The following is a 16,461-nucleotide window of genomic DNA, read 5'->3' on the forward strand; positions in this document are numbered from 1 at the left end:
TTATTCACAGCTCTATTCTGACTGCCTGTGTTAATATATTGGAATAAAGCAGCTTACTTACTTACTTAGTTACTTACTTAGTTACTTACTTACTTACTTACTTACTTACTTACTTACTTACTTACTTACTTACTTACTTACTTACTTACTCACTTACTCACTTACTTACTTATCAACATGGCTGCTTTTACGATTAAGAAAAAGATCCCAAGAATCTCAAGAGTCAACACATGAAAACTACTTTCTGTAATTTCAATTGACAGATGGGAACAGAATGGTAATTTCACACACACAGACATTTCTTTCCTCATGTGAATTTCTTAGACCTTTTTAATGATGAACTTGTGGAATATAACTTCTTAGTGTGTTTAACTGTTTGACGTCAGGGGACCTTCACTCTAAGTCAATGTGTCAATATAAGCTTAAGTGAAGGAGTGGCTTGAAAGCTAACCACAGAATCAGACTAAGTGTGAATTTCCATTTCTCTCACACGGTTGGTAATTATGGCTGCAATCCCTTATCCTCATTCTCTCAAACAGTCTTTGCCTGCAGTGTGCATGTAAGTATGCGAAAGAAAGAAAGAAAGAAAGAATGAGGGTGAGAGAGTGCGATAGGACGAGCCTTATGTATTATTGCAGTCACGCTGTCCACGTCTGAAAACATTTCACAGGCAGTGCAAGGGAAATGTAAATCTGAGTTTGCTGAATCTAACACACACACACATACGCCCACACAGAGGAGGAAAAAAACTCATCTCCCCTCTCTCCCCTTATACACACATAATGCATTAAAATGGAAAACAGCTCACACTGGCCCCGGCATTGAAGGGGACCCTAATATTTGTTTTCCCTCCCCTGTAGTGTCCTCATTGCCAATGACCAAATTTATAATAATCTCTGCTTCAGAGTCCAGCGCTGCTTTCAGAATCTTTAATCACCCCAGCATTGGTTCCTTCAGCCTGGCCCTGGCCAGCTACAGGCCCCCTTCGCTTCAGCTCGGCTTCAGCAATACTGAAATTGGTCCCAATCTCTGAAAGCTGCCTTTAGGTTGGATTGTCTTCATGTGTGGTGACAGGACAGATACAACCACAGTGAGGTCTGTCACCTAAATAAAACCCATATGACAAAGTGGACATGCATACAAGTAGCAGGTATTTGCCCTTGCTCATAGCCATTGTGCCACCTCCTTGCTGTGTTTCCAACCCGCTGCCCATCATTACCTGTGTTGTAGCTTAGTGTGTAGAGTATATGAGCAACACTGCCAGGTTCAGGAATTCTCACTGGGATAACACGGAGATTGAAATAGAAGTGCACAGAATCAACTGATAACATTGTCTTCCTACATTTTGGGGAAATACGTCTTCAAATAAGAAATACATTTAAAGCACACAAAGTGACAAAAACACAATATAATTGTTTAGCCAAAGTTATGGGTTCCGCATAGTCTTTGCGATGACATACGTGCCCCGCCAATTCAGTGTGACTATGCTATAAGTGGTACATGGTGATAATGTCAGCAGCTGTCCATGTATACAGCTTTACTCATCACTAAAAAGTGTTTGTGGTTTGGTACTGGGAATGCAGTGGTTCAAACTTTGCTCTGTTGGATATTATGTGACTTGAAAAACTGACGAGATGGCATTAAATGGTAACGCCAAACTCTATCCATCAAAAGCTCTTTCAGAAACGGGTGATTGTTTAACTTCAAATGTGTTCAAACAATACCGTACAGCCAACTAATCTCAGCAGTCAGGCGATGTGGCTTGCATCATCTTGGACCTGTAATGAAGTTCACTGCTGTTCAGCTTCTGTTGTTTCACATTAAAAGCCTTTCACTGGGGAACCACAGACATGATATTGTGTAATGTGGTGTAATCTAATGTGAAGAGGCTACGGGAAGTGCAGCCTTTATGGGCTTAGCCTTTAGGTTAGCAATGGCATAGATAACAATGATTTGGATAATACTTGATGCTCTATTGTTACTGATCTGTTTTAAACATTGCAGGGAGCCAAAGTGAGCTGCTTAGATGAAGTGATTGCTGATTTCCAACTCCCAACACATCATCATCAAGGTAAGCAACCTTACCCTGCTGCTCCTGTTCTATAGAAAACAGCTCACCACATGCCAGCATCATTGGCACTCATCAGCTATAACCGTTGTTGAAACAAATTGAAAGTTATTTTTGCCCAAAGGTAAAATGCATTTTAACCCATCTTACTTATTTTCAAGAGTTAGTCTGTATTACTCTTTTAATTTTATTATTTTGCCAACATTGTGAGGGAATGTACCTTTTCTATAACGCTTAGACTACAATAAGAGCATCCTCTCATGTTTTTACCATAATTCAAAGTAGTTGTGTTGAGCAGTTTTTGAAAGACTGTGTCAGTCTAAACCTAATTCTTACTTTTAAAACGTATTCCTGTCTTCAAACAAAATTACACCACTTCCCGATTGGGGAACTAAATTGAGACGCAAGTCCTGTAATAGATGTTAACTTAAGAATTTTAAGGCACAATCCTACTTGCTTCTGATTTCCAAACTGAATTATAGCGTGTACAAATCCTTCATTTTGAAGTTTTCAATGGGATTTTCCTGACCAGATGGAAAGAGCAGAGAAAATATTTTGTAGTTTTAGCTGACCTTGAGCCCAGCTGTCTTTGTCTGTTTGGTTTTCTAACTAAAGCTTTCCTTTGCTTGTTTAAGAGCACTGAAAAAAAAGGTTGTATAAACCTCCATCATGAATCCGAATTTTGGCTTTTCTGAGTGTGTGTGTGTGTGTGTGTGTGTGTGTGTGTGTGTGTGTGTGTGTGTGTGTGTGTGTGTGTGCGTGTGCGTGTGTGTGTGTGTGTGCGTATTTATCATTGTACAGTGCTTGCTTGTATGAGTGGTACAATACTTTATTGATGCACCTTAGGTGTTATCCAGCCATATCTGCATCTTACCCACAGAAACACATTAGCCACCACATGTGCTTAGACTAACTGGTTTCTTTTAAACACAATAAAGAAACGAGAAAAACAACAACATTATTTTGTTTTAACAACTTTAGTCAACACAAATTTCATGCAAGGTACAAAAAACGCAGGTTACATTGTACGCTATGCTAGTTAGAACTAGTACGTAAAGATACTCTATCAAACCTTAGAAATATGAATATGTTCTCACCAACGTACAATTCACTATATATAATATTAATACTGAAAAATGTTTAATATTGTTAGAATAAGCTTTTTCATTCAGAGTTCCCCACCGTGGTCATGCTGTGACCGTAGTTCAAGTGGTATTTGCCCTGCGTTGGGCCTCCAAGGCAGAACTCCCTCTCAGACCCCAACCACAACCATGGCCTTGTGATACATCTGTAACCGAAAGCATTTCATCAGTTAAGCTTGTTGGGGGCAGCACGTACTGCAGGATGAAGCATTATTTGGGAGACTCAGTTCAAGTAAATTCAGTTCCTTCCCAATGATGTTTATATTGAGAATAATTGTTATATTTTAGAGTCTGAAACAAAAAGGAAGAAAGGCCTCAAATGTTCAGGACCAGCAAAGACTGCCTCTATGCAAAACGACATCTGGTCGAACTGATTTCCGAAAACCACAAGTTTCTCTCATTTGTATCACTTTACCTGGTTGCCACAGAACCCATAGCGCAAACTTCATTGGCAGAGTGTACTGTTTTGTCATATTTTACCTCAAAATACAATTAACAAAGAAGAGACATGCTGGACAGATCACATCAATTTTATAGCAATTTGAAGATCTTTGAGTCTGATCTCAAGCTAATCTCCAGCTAATCTCAGGGGGGTTAATGAGAATGCTGACTGACATATTTGCACCATTTATTATTCCTATGAATAATTGATATATATCTTTTGATTGTTGTTGCACGTCTTTTATTTTTTTCCAAAATACAATTTAAAGCCAAGTTCTACATTGCTATTACACAGAAATTAAAAATTAAATATTTCCTAACCAAATCTAATTTATTTTCATTTCCTCTTTCATGTTACCATATGCCTCCCTTTCCATGTCTGTTTTCTTAATCTATCAATCCCTGCTCTTTGCCAGACAAGGTCGCATCAGCAAGTCAGTTTTCTAAGAACAGACGGACACCCGCTTGCCCATGCTGATACAGACACATGATAAACACAAATTTCCCTTTGCAATCTAAGCACATATACAAATGAGACACTCACACACATGACCAGTCTTGATTAATCAATTGGATAAAACAATTTTTTACAACCCTGCTCCTCCAGGGGCGTTATCTCAGGCCGTATGCCGTCTGCATAAATCATAAATCAGACCAATCTGGTGATTGCAGTAGTGATAGGCCTTGCTTCTGCACCGCCTCAGTATGGCCTAATGTTATTTCCCTCCCCCGAAATGCATAATAACAATAATGATAATAATAATATCCACGTCAAGCCCAGCTCATAAATATCGGGATCAATCTGGCTTGAGAGAGGTTGCATATGCATAAAAAACAACTGAAATGAGGGGCAAGTGAGTGCTCGGCCAGTGTTATTGTGCATGTTGCTGAAAAAGAGAGGGAGACAAATAGACGCGTTTCCCCTGAAGAAAGCTGAGTGACCCCTTACATGCATATTTTGCTCATTTGTATGTGTGATTGTGTCCCTGAGTGTATGTGTGTGTCCTCCCATGGTGCATGAGTGATGACTTCAAGCAACTGTGACCCCCACACATCACCCCTCCATGCATATAAAAACAACCTACTGCTTTAATATCCTCATTTAATGACTAGCCCCAGTGAAAGACCATTAACGTAATGACATCACACTGGCCATCTCACACACACACACACACACACACACACACACACACACACACACGCCACACACAAAAGCATGCTAACTCTGAGCGTTGACATTCTCTTCTTTCACTAATGAACAATGAATTTACAGTAGAGGTGAAATGTTTTACTTTATTATGCCTGTGTGAGTACAGTTATGTCTTCATTTTAATCTTAATAGAAGATCTTGAAGATTGTTAGTCCGCATATAGGCTACAATATCTATGCGTGTGTGGGTGGTGGGATATGAGTGTTTATGTGTAGCTGCAGCAGAGTTGGGGGTTGCAGTTTCATCTTACTAATTCAAGGACAGTTCCTAATCATGCAGAGTGAATACATGGAGACATCACAGGAACATATGCATTAACCTCTTGCATATTTACGTCATGGACACCTGCACACACACACACACACACACACACACACACACACACACACACACACACACACACACACACACACACACACACACACACACACAAAAAAAAAACGCTCGCATGCCTACAACACACAAGCAATTTGTAATATTGAATAGCTGACACAGTCAGATTTCATAATCTATTGACAGTGTCACAGCACAGTCATGCAAGGTGGTGGAGCTATTGATAAACACAGCATTGGCCTGTCATCCGTGCTTCTTTATCTGGGCTGATGTAACTTAGTGCAAACAGCAGATCCAAGGCCACTATTGATGACATCATAGCACCTATGGGGGCTGAGGACTCCCTAAAGCAGGGCTTTTCCTTGTGCACTGTGTTGGAGCTGTGTTTGAGATTTCTGTTTTTTTTGGGCGGATCTATTGCAACATAATAACACACAAAGATGATGAAGGATATGAGTACTTTATTGTTTTATTGTTTAATACAGGAGATGCAGAACATGCTCGGCATAGAATACAAAATTACACAATATTGTTGGCGGTTTCTTGAAAAGTTTATTAACCAAAAGATCTAATTACTATTCATCAGTTATAATAAAAAAACATTGGTTATAAATGATAACTCAAAATCTCTTAAATTAGAAACTTGGCGAAACCCTTTCATCAATATAGTGTTTATGACACACAACACAAACATACATAGGCTGGATACACAATCATTTGCATACACACAAAGAAAAAAAAAACATCGTCACAGACCATAAATGAGTCACCCTTTTAAAAAAAAGAAAGAATAGAAACAGCATTAAACCCAGTGCTGCATCATCAACAGTTCATAATTCTAATCACTGGGTTAATACAGTTGATATACTATACCTCAGGACACTATTCCCCCATGGTGGCAATTATCGCAAAACACCCGAGATCAACATCCCAGCGCTCACACTTGTAAACAGGCAAACGCACACCATCCACATCGTTTTTGTCCCTCCAATTAGAATTTTTAATATCCTGGTCAGCGTTAATGGAGATTAATGGCCGATCGCCATGGTGAATTCCAACGTCATCTATTATCATTCCAGCCTTGGTCCCAGTCCGCTCTAATTACATTCTCAAAATGTCCTCCGCTCTACAAACCCCAGCACCCTAAGATCAATCAATAATTTTAATTTTCGGATGCCCCCCAACCTCGCTCCAATCCCTACCCTCGTTGTCTGCTTTCGCTCCTTTCTTCCTTCTTCGTGCGCGTCGATTTGTTTCCAAAAGAAAATTAATTACCCATGTCCACTATAGCTCCCTTTGATTCCCTCGTTTGTTTGTCCTTTTGTGCAGTCGTTCGTCCCCCTTGTTTCTCTCTTGCATCTTCTACTGTATGTCTTTCCTCCTTCGCCCTCTCTCTGTCTGGCGCATTGGGGGCGCTTTCCACTCTTTTCCCCCTTCTTGTCACATAATTAGCATGCAGATATGCATTGCCTGATTCGCAAGTCAAATTGCCTCGCTATCTCCCTCCCTCTGTCTCTGCTCGATTTTGGGGCTCTGATTGTTCTTATTCAAATAGGATGTTTGATTTGGATAACCCCCCCAAGCCCCCCTCCATCCAGTCGACCCAAACACACACACACACACACACACACACATATATGAACATACACAATGTGTGATATGATTCCCCTTTATCTGCAGACAACAGAGCTTTGCCCAATCTACTCCCACACCCTGCCTTGCTGCCAATCATGCAAAAACAAGTAAAATGTGGAAAAATTACATGCATTTCCAATCTTGTGGTCATTTCAAAACACCTTGGGGTGCGCTACAGTCTGCCTAAGCCATTTTTTCCCTGTATGTCCTACAGTATGTACCAGTCTGCCAATAATATTCTGCATACCTCAATGGCACACATTCAAACAGACAAGAATACAGTACAGTGTGTGTTTTGCACCCACCCAACCCCAAACCCTACACAAATACATTTCTCTCCCTCCCTCCCTCTCTCTCTTCCTCACACACACAGAGCACGTCTGCTGGTGCAGGAAGATGTTTGCTCAGCACATTTCAATATGAACATCATAATACTCTATCTAGCTGCCATCCGTTTTCCTTGTCATAAACCAACACAAGCCAGCAGTTTTTGGTTTCTGAACACTGTGAGAAAAAAAATCACATTAATTTTCCCACTAAAACTCAGATGTCATTATGTATTAAAAAAGAGGAAGATTGAGGAGGGTTGCAACATCTATTTTTGATGGCCATGGAAAAAAAAATGCACAGAGAGTCAATATTTGACCCTTGACATGTTGCATAAATGGAGGTCAAATTCAAGGCCGCTCCTCTATCTTTCACCCCCATTTTGCTTTAGGCTCTCATACATACTTGAATATCTCACTCAATGCATACAGTGATATTAAATCATTCAAATATCATCATTCCTTTGGCATATATGAGAAGAGAGAAGTGCACTGGCCCCATTGTAAAAAATATGGCGAATGTTAAACGGCGTGGTCTGCTTAGGGAATTTCCTGCTAAAATGTGTGTCTCCACATGTGATCATAACACATAAACACACAGACAGCAACAAGTGTCAGGCTGTAGGGGGAGGTTTCCCTGCGTAGTCATGTCTTGGTATCGTTGGCACAAGGCCAGCTTTGCCATCTGTCTCCTCTCCCCCTTTCCCCGTCTCTCATCCTCCTCCTCCTCCTCCTCCAAGCCAATCTGCTTAACATTTGCTATCATTACGTGCCTGCCATCCTTATGGCATATCAGAGGCAGGCGCCAGGCACCCTTTACCCCTCTCTCTCGCCTCCTCCTCACGCCCCTCTCTTCACGCCCCTATTTCCGCGCCCACTTCGCCACTGAGTTCTCTAAAGGGTCCAGGTGGCATCTTGCCCTGCTCTCTTCTCGGAGCCAGGACGGAAAACAAAGAAGCGCAGCGAGGAGAACAAAAAAGCCCCGAAAAACAAGGATATACTCCTTTCCACATCCTGCTTGGAGCCTGCTGTGCTTCCTGTGCCCGCAGGCTTGGTGTTGGTCCGCGTTGTTGTTATTGTTGTTGTTGTTGTTGCTGTCGTTGTTGTTGTTGTTGCTGCTGATTTCCAATGCTTTTTCCTCCACTGGATGGCTGTTGCAGTTTGAGCTAAAAAGGCTGGGAAGTAAACCTTTTCAAACCTTGGAACTTCCCTGGCTTTGGTGCTATTAACTGGACCCTGGTACGTCTCATATGCCCCCACACACACACACACACACACACACTCACACACATACACATGCACGTAGATGCTGCAGAGTGTTTCTCAGAGCTCCCTGCCACCTCGTCCGCCTGCTGCCTCGAAAGAACTGGGAATACCATGGGATCTACCAGAGACTCACTCATACGTACACACAGGCACACGCCGGATTTAATACGCACGTGCACTCGGCGGTCGTTTGAGGCTGCAGGAGAGTGAATAATCAATTAAGTATTGATTTCTTGTAAGATTTTGTAAATTTCAAAGGCAAAGACAAAGAGGGTAGCTTAAGGAGAGCCGCCGCGAGCGAGAGGAGCCGCAAATTAGCCAATAAACACAGATGGGGGAATAAACGAAGGTGAACGAACGAAACCGCTCGTCACCGCAGTACGCTTCTGTTCATTTGTTGTATCTCTATTGTTTCTACATGCCCCTCCAGATGAATTAATTCTGAATGCGACAATGGTTTCCTATGGAGACGAAGGGATGGCGATTGGACGAGCGAGGGTTAAAAGCGAGAGCTGCAGGAGGAGAGAGAGTCACTGGAGGACTTGGTAATTAGGCAGCCGGCAACACAAGCCTCATCTGTATGCGGAGTATGCAAATTGACCGGCTGGCTCTTTCTTTTTGTCATGGATCAGAAGGCAAGAGCTGCAGAGAAGAATTAAGAGCTATTATTCTACCCAAGGAGAGGCTGATATATGCAGAAGAGGGGGAGAGGGGGATGAAGAGGAGAGGAAAGAACACTCTTTACCCACAGAGATATACAATGGACACCACTGCAAAGGAGAGTCAAATACAATCAAACAAACGCACTCTTATTCTCTCGTACACCCTGGAAGATTCTTCTACGTTTGCGCTGGAAATAGCGAAAGAGAAAACGACAATCAGACACGCACCTTCATTTGCTATTATGCCTATCTCCACATATTGATAGGCTGCTTTGTGGATGATAATTACCTTTTGGAATATCGAATCCCGAAACGAGCCTCGGAATGAAGGAACAAGAAGAAAGGACAAAAAAAAGAAAAAAGAGCGGAGGTATGCAAAGGCGCTAATGATATTCAGAGCGCTGACTGTGTGTCATCTGCATGATGACAACGGCCAATTATAATGAACCATTGGCTCTCCGCCACAGATAAGTAGGAGAGAAAAGGATATGGGTGAAAAGGAGGGGGAAGCGACAAAAAAAACTTCCCCGTCCCTTTCTTCTTAATTTGCCGCTGATATTTACAGATTTTGTGTCGTGTGGATTTACAGTAACGATACATGTTGAAAAAAAGACAACCTTTCCTTGCACTGTCCCTTAAATGGAATAAAAGGCCAAAGAAGATGAGAGATTCCCTCCATGTAGGATTTATGGCTGCTTGGGTTGGTATTCCATCGCCACGTTGGTCAACTGGACTGGTTCTGATGGCACTCGCTCCTGTACCAACCATCGCTTTGACGAACCAAAGAATCTGTTGGAAAACACACACACACGAACAAGCATAGGCGCACACACGGCGGAATCATTCACAGTTCCGCCTTCTCCCCTTCCTCATCACACTACAAAATGCCTCCCCATCACCGTTTTGCATATTCGCATGCCGCCCCGCCTGCCACAAAAGACTAAACAGCAGTATGCAAAACAGTCTGGTATCCCCACTTACATAGCGATGAGACGAACAGTGTGAGAAGGAGGGGGCGGGAGCTGGGCCGGGGTAAAACACGATTGGGGGGGGGTGGAAGACAGGATGATGGGGGGGGCAGGAGGGCCACAGGGGAGCTTGTTGGCACAAAAAAGGGGCACGTGCCGTGATACCACTCCTACTACGTGATGACAGAAAGAGGCGGGCGTGGGAAAAATGGTGGTGGAGTGGAGGGGGGGGATGAAAGGGAGGGGAGAGGAGGGAGAAGGGGGATAAGGGCATGTTGGCACTAAGAGGGGGCACGTGCTGCCGGAGGAGGAGGGGCGACGTGGGAGGGCGAGGTGCAGTGGGAGGTACAGGGAAATGGGTGGTTAGATGGGGGGCGCGGCGGGGGTGGCACTAAACACAGACGAGTGTCTAAAGAGGAAGGGTTTTCAGATTGAGGGGCCACCTGCATTAAGGAGGAATGTCACACCATTAAAACACAAGACGCACACTCACACACAGACACACACACACCTCTTATCAGACCTCTGGGGAATATGCCAAGGGGGTGTGGCTGCCATGTCTGTGACGAAGCACGGTAACTTCCACAGAAAATACCCACGTGTGCCTCCACAGACCTGCAGGGGTGCCAGCGACGTGTGTGCTCTCTCGCGCGCACACTCACCACTTCTTTGCATACGCAGATGCATCAGGAGGCTCCGTCTTCACAGCAGACTTGGCACCAAGCCAAAGATGTACATGCTGTTTGCCTGGTAGTGCATTTGTTCAAAGACGCAACACACACACACACACACACACACACACACACACACACACACACACACACACACACACACACACACACACACACACACACACATACATGTATTGGACCAGAAGGTCTTTTGATAAACTGATTTGATTGGTGTTCATTTGTTCAAGTGTTTTGATTCCTCTGTAAGATTTCATTTATTTTATGGGATGTTTTATTGAAGTAGGCTACACTTTATTCTGTAGTTGTATAGAAATGAGACTGTATTTTTATGTATATTTGACACTCTTTGTAAATTGAATTATTTTTTTATTTTTTTTATACAATATATGAATTTACTTCATTACAATGATTTTATTTACAGTAAGGTTAATTGTTTGAAAATTATTTTCAAAATTATTCTGCTGTTTGAAACAAAAATGATGACCAATGGGGGCCTTTCCATGTTTTGATTCTGTTCCATTAGAAAAAATACAGATTATTGTATGACTGTTGCAGTTCATATGCGCTCTTTTGTGAACACAGTAGATTGATGTTATATCACCACCATCTAAAGTAGATGTTGTCTCTTTGTAAGCAAAGATCTGAGACTAGCTCAGCTGTGAGTTGTAAACTTTGACCTTGGTGACAAAAAATACTAAATTGGTTTGACTCTAGTCAGGAGTTCACGTTCACCATCATAGTCATCCAGTGGCAAGTGGATTTGATTATTTTCACATTCAATTCTAGTTTAAAAGCGATAGTAGTTTCATATGTCCTTCTTGAGATGCAAGCCTATTGCTTTTAGCCTCGCTAAGTGAATCATCAGTGGCAGTATCAAGTTACCCTCAACAGAGACCAAAGGTTACTTAAAGGCCTTTTAGTCATCCACCTCGGCATGCCAGCTAATTTACAGCAGACTCATTAGACCAGCATTAAACACAATTTCCTGCCGACAAATTTCATTTGGTAGAAAAATCATTACCATGGCAATAATAAACAAGCTTATACAGTAGTGGCTAATGGCAATTTAAGTAACCTAATGTCATTAGCAAACCCCAGAAATAGCTACAGTAGCTCGGAACGGCTATGATCAAAGCTCTGTTTAACATAGATGTTGACATGGCGAGTGTTAAGATTACTTTGGAGTTTTGATTTCTTTCTGTTTTCTTTCTCTTTCTTAAGCTTTGTCTTGGGCCTGGACTATGACAGTGGAAATATAATGTTTCATAACTGTCAGTGCACAGGGTTGTGTGTAGCCTGGGGTTGCTGTGCTGAACAATAAACCATAATTTGATAGATGAGAAATTACAGCGGTCCATCTACTGTGCAGGGCCTTCACCCCGGGCAACGCAATACCGTGCCAGATGATGTGTCACATTTCTCGGAGAGAGGGAGAAAAATGGAATTATTCTTTTATTCTTTGTTAATAATGTCTGCCTGTGTTTTGAATGTAGCATCCCTGTTTGTCTTATGTAGATAAACTAATACACCAGATAGATGTGAGGCCTCTCTTTGACACTGCCAATTATTGCAGGCCCTCTGTCCTTTGAAGCTCCATACATCACAGTATTGAGAGGTGCTGGGAGGAATGATAAGCCGTCTGAGTTCATGTGGTGCATATATTGTTGAATACACCGCTGATATATATTTAACCGTCACTAAACACCTACCTCCTCTTCTCTCCCACGTGTGAAGAGTCACTGCTGATAGGAGATATGTATCATAGCTAGCCCACCTCTGTTAGCCAATGCATTTGCCATTAGCAAATGCATATCTCTTTTGAGCGAGGCATGGATTTGCTGTGGAGCAGGTTGGAAATGATGTGTTCTCTGTGACATTGTGACTGAGAACTACTCAGACCAGCCATTAGTACCCCTGGAGCATGCTCCAGTGCTGTATCATTTGTGTCAGGCATACAAGACTGATTTGACTTGGGCAATGGCGAGTGACTGACAGCCATGTGAATAAACATAATGGTCGCGATCCTACTGGAAACTAGTGCTTAAATTAGTGGGCAGCACTAATAGCAAGCGTAAGAGGGAACGTTTTAAGTGCAAGTATTTAACTGGGAATGTACTGCAGTAAACTGAGGCGAAGGTAAGAAGTTGGCGGGATGATGGGCAGCTATTTATCATCCCTGTTGTGTAAGCTGTTGCTGTGTGATTATACCACTAGGGTCACTGTGAGGCTTGATTTAACTTTTACTGTGCCCACATCTTACAAGAAAGAAATCCATTCAAATCTGCCCCAAGCACAGTTTCTCACTGTCTGATCATATATATTGTATACACTATGTACCAAGACAGTTATGCTATTAATAATATTATATTTTTATTGCATGTTTCAAAAGCTCGAGCCAATATCAGGGAGGTTAATCTCACTCCTTTGTTCTGCTGTGGTGTATGTCTTGTCACACAACAGCAGTACTGAAGTCAATGGAGGAAACATTTTGTCCTCTTTGTGAAGCCACTGAAGCTCACATCCTCAGAAGGTGGTGATGTCATGTGAAATGAATGGCTTTTTATTCCTCAGTAATTTTATGATCTTGGAATGAAACCTTATATCCGACTCCATTCCTATTAAGGACCACCCCCTCCCTTTTCTTTTTTTTAACAAGAGCGATCTGATAGATGTTCAGAAAGATGTTTTTTTTTTCTTCCCCTTTGTTCTGGTCAGCGGGCTCATGCAATGTTTATTAGATTAAAAGTCAGCCACTGCGACGAGAGAAAAGGTGAAAAAATGCTAAAACACAAAAGAGAAGCCTATCGCTGGCACTAGCAGCGCGTTCTCTGCTGGTCTTTTTTATTACAAATTGAGGCCAAATCACTTTGGAAGGCACCAGTGAGGGGAGGGATAGATTTGAATGTGATTTAAAGCAGCAGTGTGTAGTGCAGCATTTATGATCAGAACTTACGTCTGTGTCTGACAATTAATGTGACTCCAGGCGGTTTTATGGCCGGATTCAAACAGGGACTGCGTTTCATAGTGATGATAGAAGACAGAGTGGACATAAATAAGAATATACATATGTGAAATCCATAAACGGGTACCAAATGGTTTACATGGGAAAGGGAAGTTGGGGTGGGAGAGTTCATCCTCCACATTTGAATTGTCACAGCAGCTTTTATGATGTACAACATAGTGGGGGTTGTCATGTTCTGGTAATACTGATGTGCTTGGATTGTTCTGACAAGTGACTGTGATCAAAAATGACTCACTCACACTGAGAGTCTCTTTTACTAATACTCTTTTTTTACATAAATAAAAAAAAATCCTTCTTCTGTCTTATACTGTGTTGTATTTAATCAGGCCAAATGCACAAATAAAGGCATGTGAGCTGACTGCATAATTGTTAAAGCGGGGGGGGGGGGTTCTTTTTATATGAAGGTATAAAAAAAAGCTACTTGGCACTGAGTGATTTTTTTATGATCTTTAATGAGTTAAGGATATCTATTTGCCGCTATTACCCCATAAAGCATGTATATATTGCTTTGAATGCAGTCTTTATTGCCCTGTTTTGTTTAATGGCATTTTCACACTGCCCATCTAAATATTTAACCAGTGTAGACTCTGGTTTTCCATTATTTTATCAATTATTTGCGTAATTGCAAATAAGTGAGAAGATACCCATTGTAAGTGCTCGTGGAGCTACATCACATGTTTTTGATCGTAGAGTCTCAAATCTGATCCCTTTTAACTTTTTGAATATACATGCAGCCTACTAAATTAAGTAATGCATATTTTATTGTTGAAGATTTAAAGTGTGATCCAAAACCAGTGGCACTTAAACAGCTGAATGTATAACGAGCGGCACAAAGGTGGTTAACAGAAGCAAAATCCATTTGAAGCACCAGTGCACATCAGTCTGGGGTGAAGTATTTGGACTTTGAGTGATCCTTTTCAAATTTTGTGTTATTCTTTACTCTGGTGAAACATTTTGCATGAGGTATTCTCTGTGTTGGTGGTTTTAAGTATAGGCACTTGCTAGTATCAGATGATAATAATCACTAAAGATGAGCAACACTGACAATTTTTGGTTGGAAATATTTTTAAACATTAGTTACTCCTTGGTCTGAGTTACTATAACATCTTATCCTTGACCCTTCCTGCCTCAAACACTTTTCTTACTTGCTCAGGACTTAGTATCCCCTAAGGAACATTGGCCATCGACGAAAGCCCTCCATCCTCTCCAGTTTTGTGCCTTTCAATCCGGTTGCTGCCATGACAGCCCCCCAGCCTTAATCTCTTGTTCTGTGTTTCTATCCAGGTGTTTCTAGGTCCTCCTCTCTTTCTCTTGCCCCGTGGGTTCCATTTTAATGCCAGCTTGGTGATAGATTTATTTATTTTTCTTAGTGTGGCCTATGCAGCTCCAAACCCTTCTCCTAATTTGAAGGTTTATGGGTTCTTGCTTATTGCGCTTCCACATGTTGGTGTTGGTGATGGTTTCTGGCCTTTAGATTCCCAGGAGATGCAGGGACAGTGGTATGTTGGTGGTAATTTTCCATTTTTTGATTCTTTACATGACTCCTTCCATATGGTCTTCAGATCTTGTCCACCGCCTCCCCAGTGAACTTGGGGTTTCTGTTTCTTGGTCTTGAAGTACTTCAAACTGGTTGTGTTATGTTACTTAGTTCCAATGTGCCTATCTTGACATCACTGTGCATTGAATTTGGGTCTAACTTCTGTGGGGTTAATGCATTTCAGTTTCAGCCGCATCCTTGCTATGTCTAGGTGATGTTCAAACCCAGCATCAGCTCCTCTTTTCAGCAGTGAGTTCCTAAACTTCCCCTTGATGCAGATGTGGTCAATCTTATTTTTGGTTGCGTGGCTGGGAGGAAACCCATCTTGCTTTATGGATGGCCTTGTGTGGGAAAACCAAGCCTCCTGTTGTTGTCTGCATAGACCGTATTAAGCTTTTCTCCATTTGTGATGGGTTCCTAGCTGATGATGGCCTTCTGGCCTTCTTTGGATAGCAGGAACCTTACCCCCTCTGAATGTGGTGCAGAGTTTTCTGCCTCACACACACCGTCAGTGAAGTGTCAGATTGTAGTAATACAAGTACCGCAGGGAATTTAATTCTTTGTAGCAGCGATAGAATCTTGATGTATTTAAATTAGTTGTATATAATTTATCAGTGTTTATATAGGAATCCCTTGTCCAATCAGCCATGTCACAACTCGGCCCATTCATTTGGTGTTACATTTCTCTGAACCTGTTTTGACAGAACCCCCCAAAAAAGCATAAACCTATTGCTTTCAATCAAAAGTGGGTCTATGGCAATAAACTACAGCTACCATTTGAACGTCTGAGTTTGGGAACCTTGTGGCACATATACGACTTCAGCTGCAACCCTAAAGCTAAATGCAACAAGACAACTCTTATGGCTATATCATATTCTGTTCTATTGTCCGTAAAAAAAAAGAAAATGTTTCCTTTATGTTTTTTATAAGAGGCTAGAAAGAAGCTCTTAGTCTTGGATTTTTTTGGAGCTGCTGCTGAAAATACCTTTACCACTGGTGTTTTAAATATTAAACTGTTAAACTCCATTGTAGTGCTGCTTGAAATACTGTAACACAGGACATTAATTTGTCACCAATTAAGTTTTCCCCTACTTATTCAGGGCATTAACGATAATTAACAATTTTACAGCAAACTTGACAGGAACACTTTTCCTGACAG

Source organism: Anoplopoma fimbria, chromosome 21 (assembly GCF_027596085.1).
Source record: "Anoplopoma fimbria isolate UVic2021 breed Golden Eagle Sablefish chromosome 21, Afim_UVic_2022, whole genome shotgun sequence".
NCBI lineage: Eukaryota > Metazoa > Chordata > Actinopteri > Perciformes > Anoplopomatidae > Anoplopoma > Anoplopoma fimbria.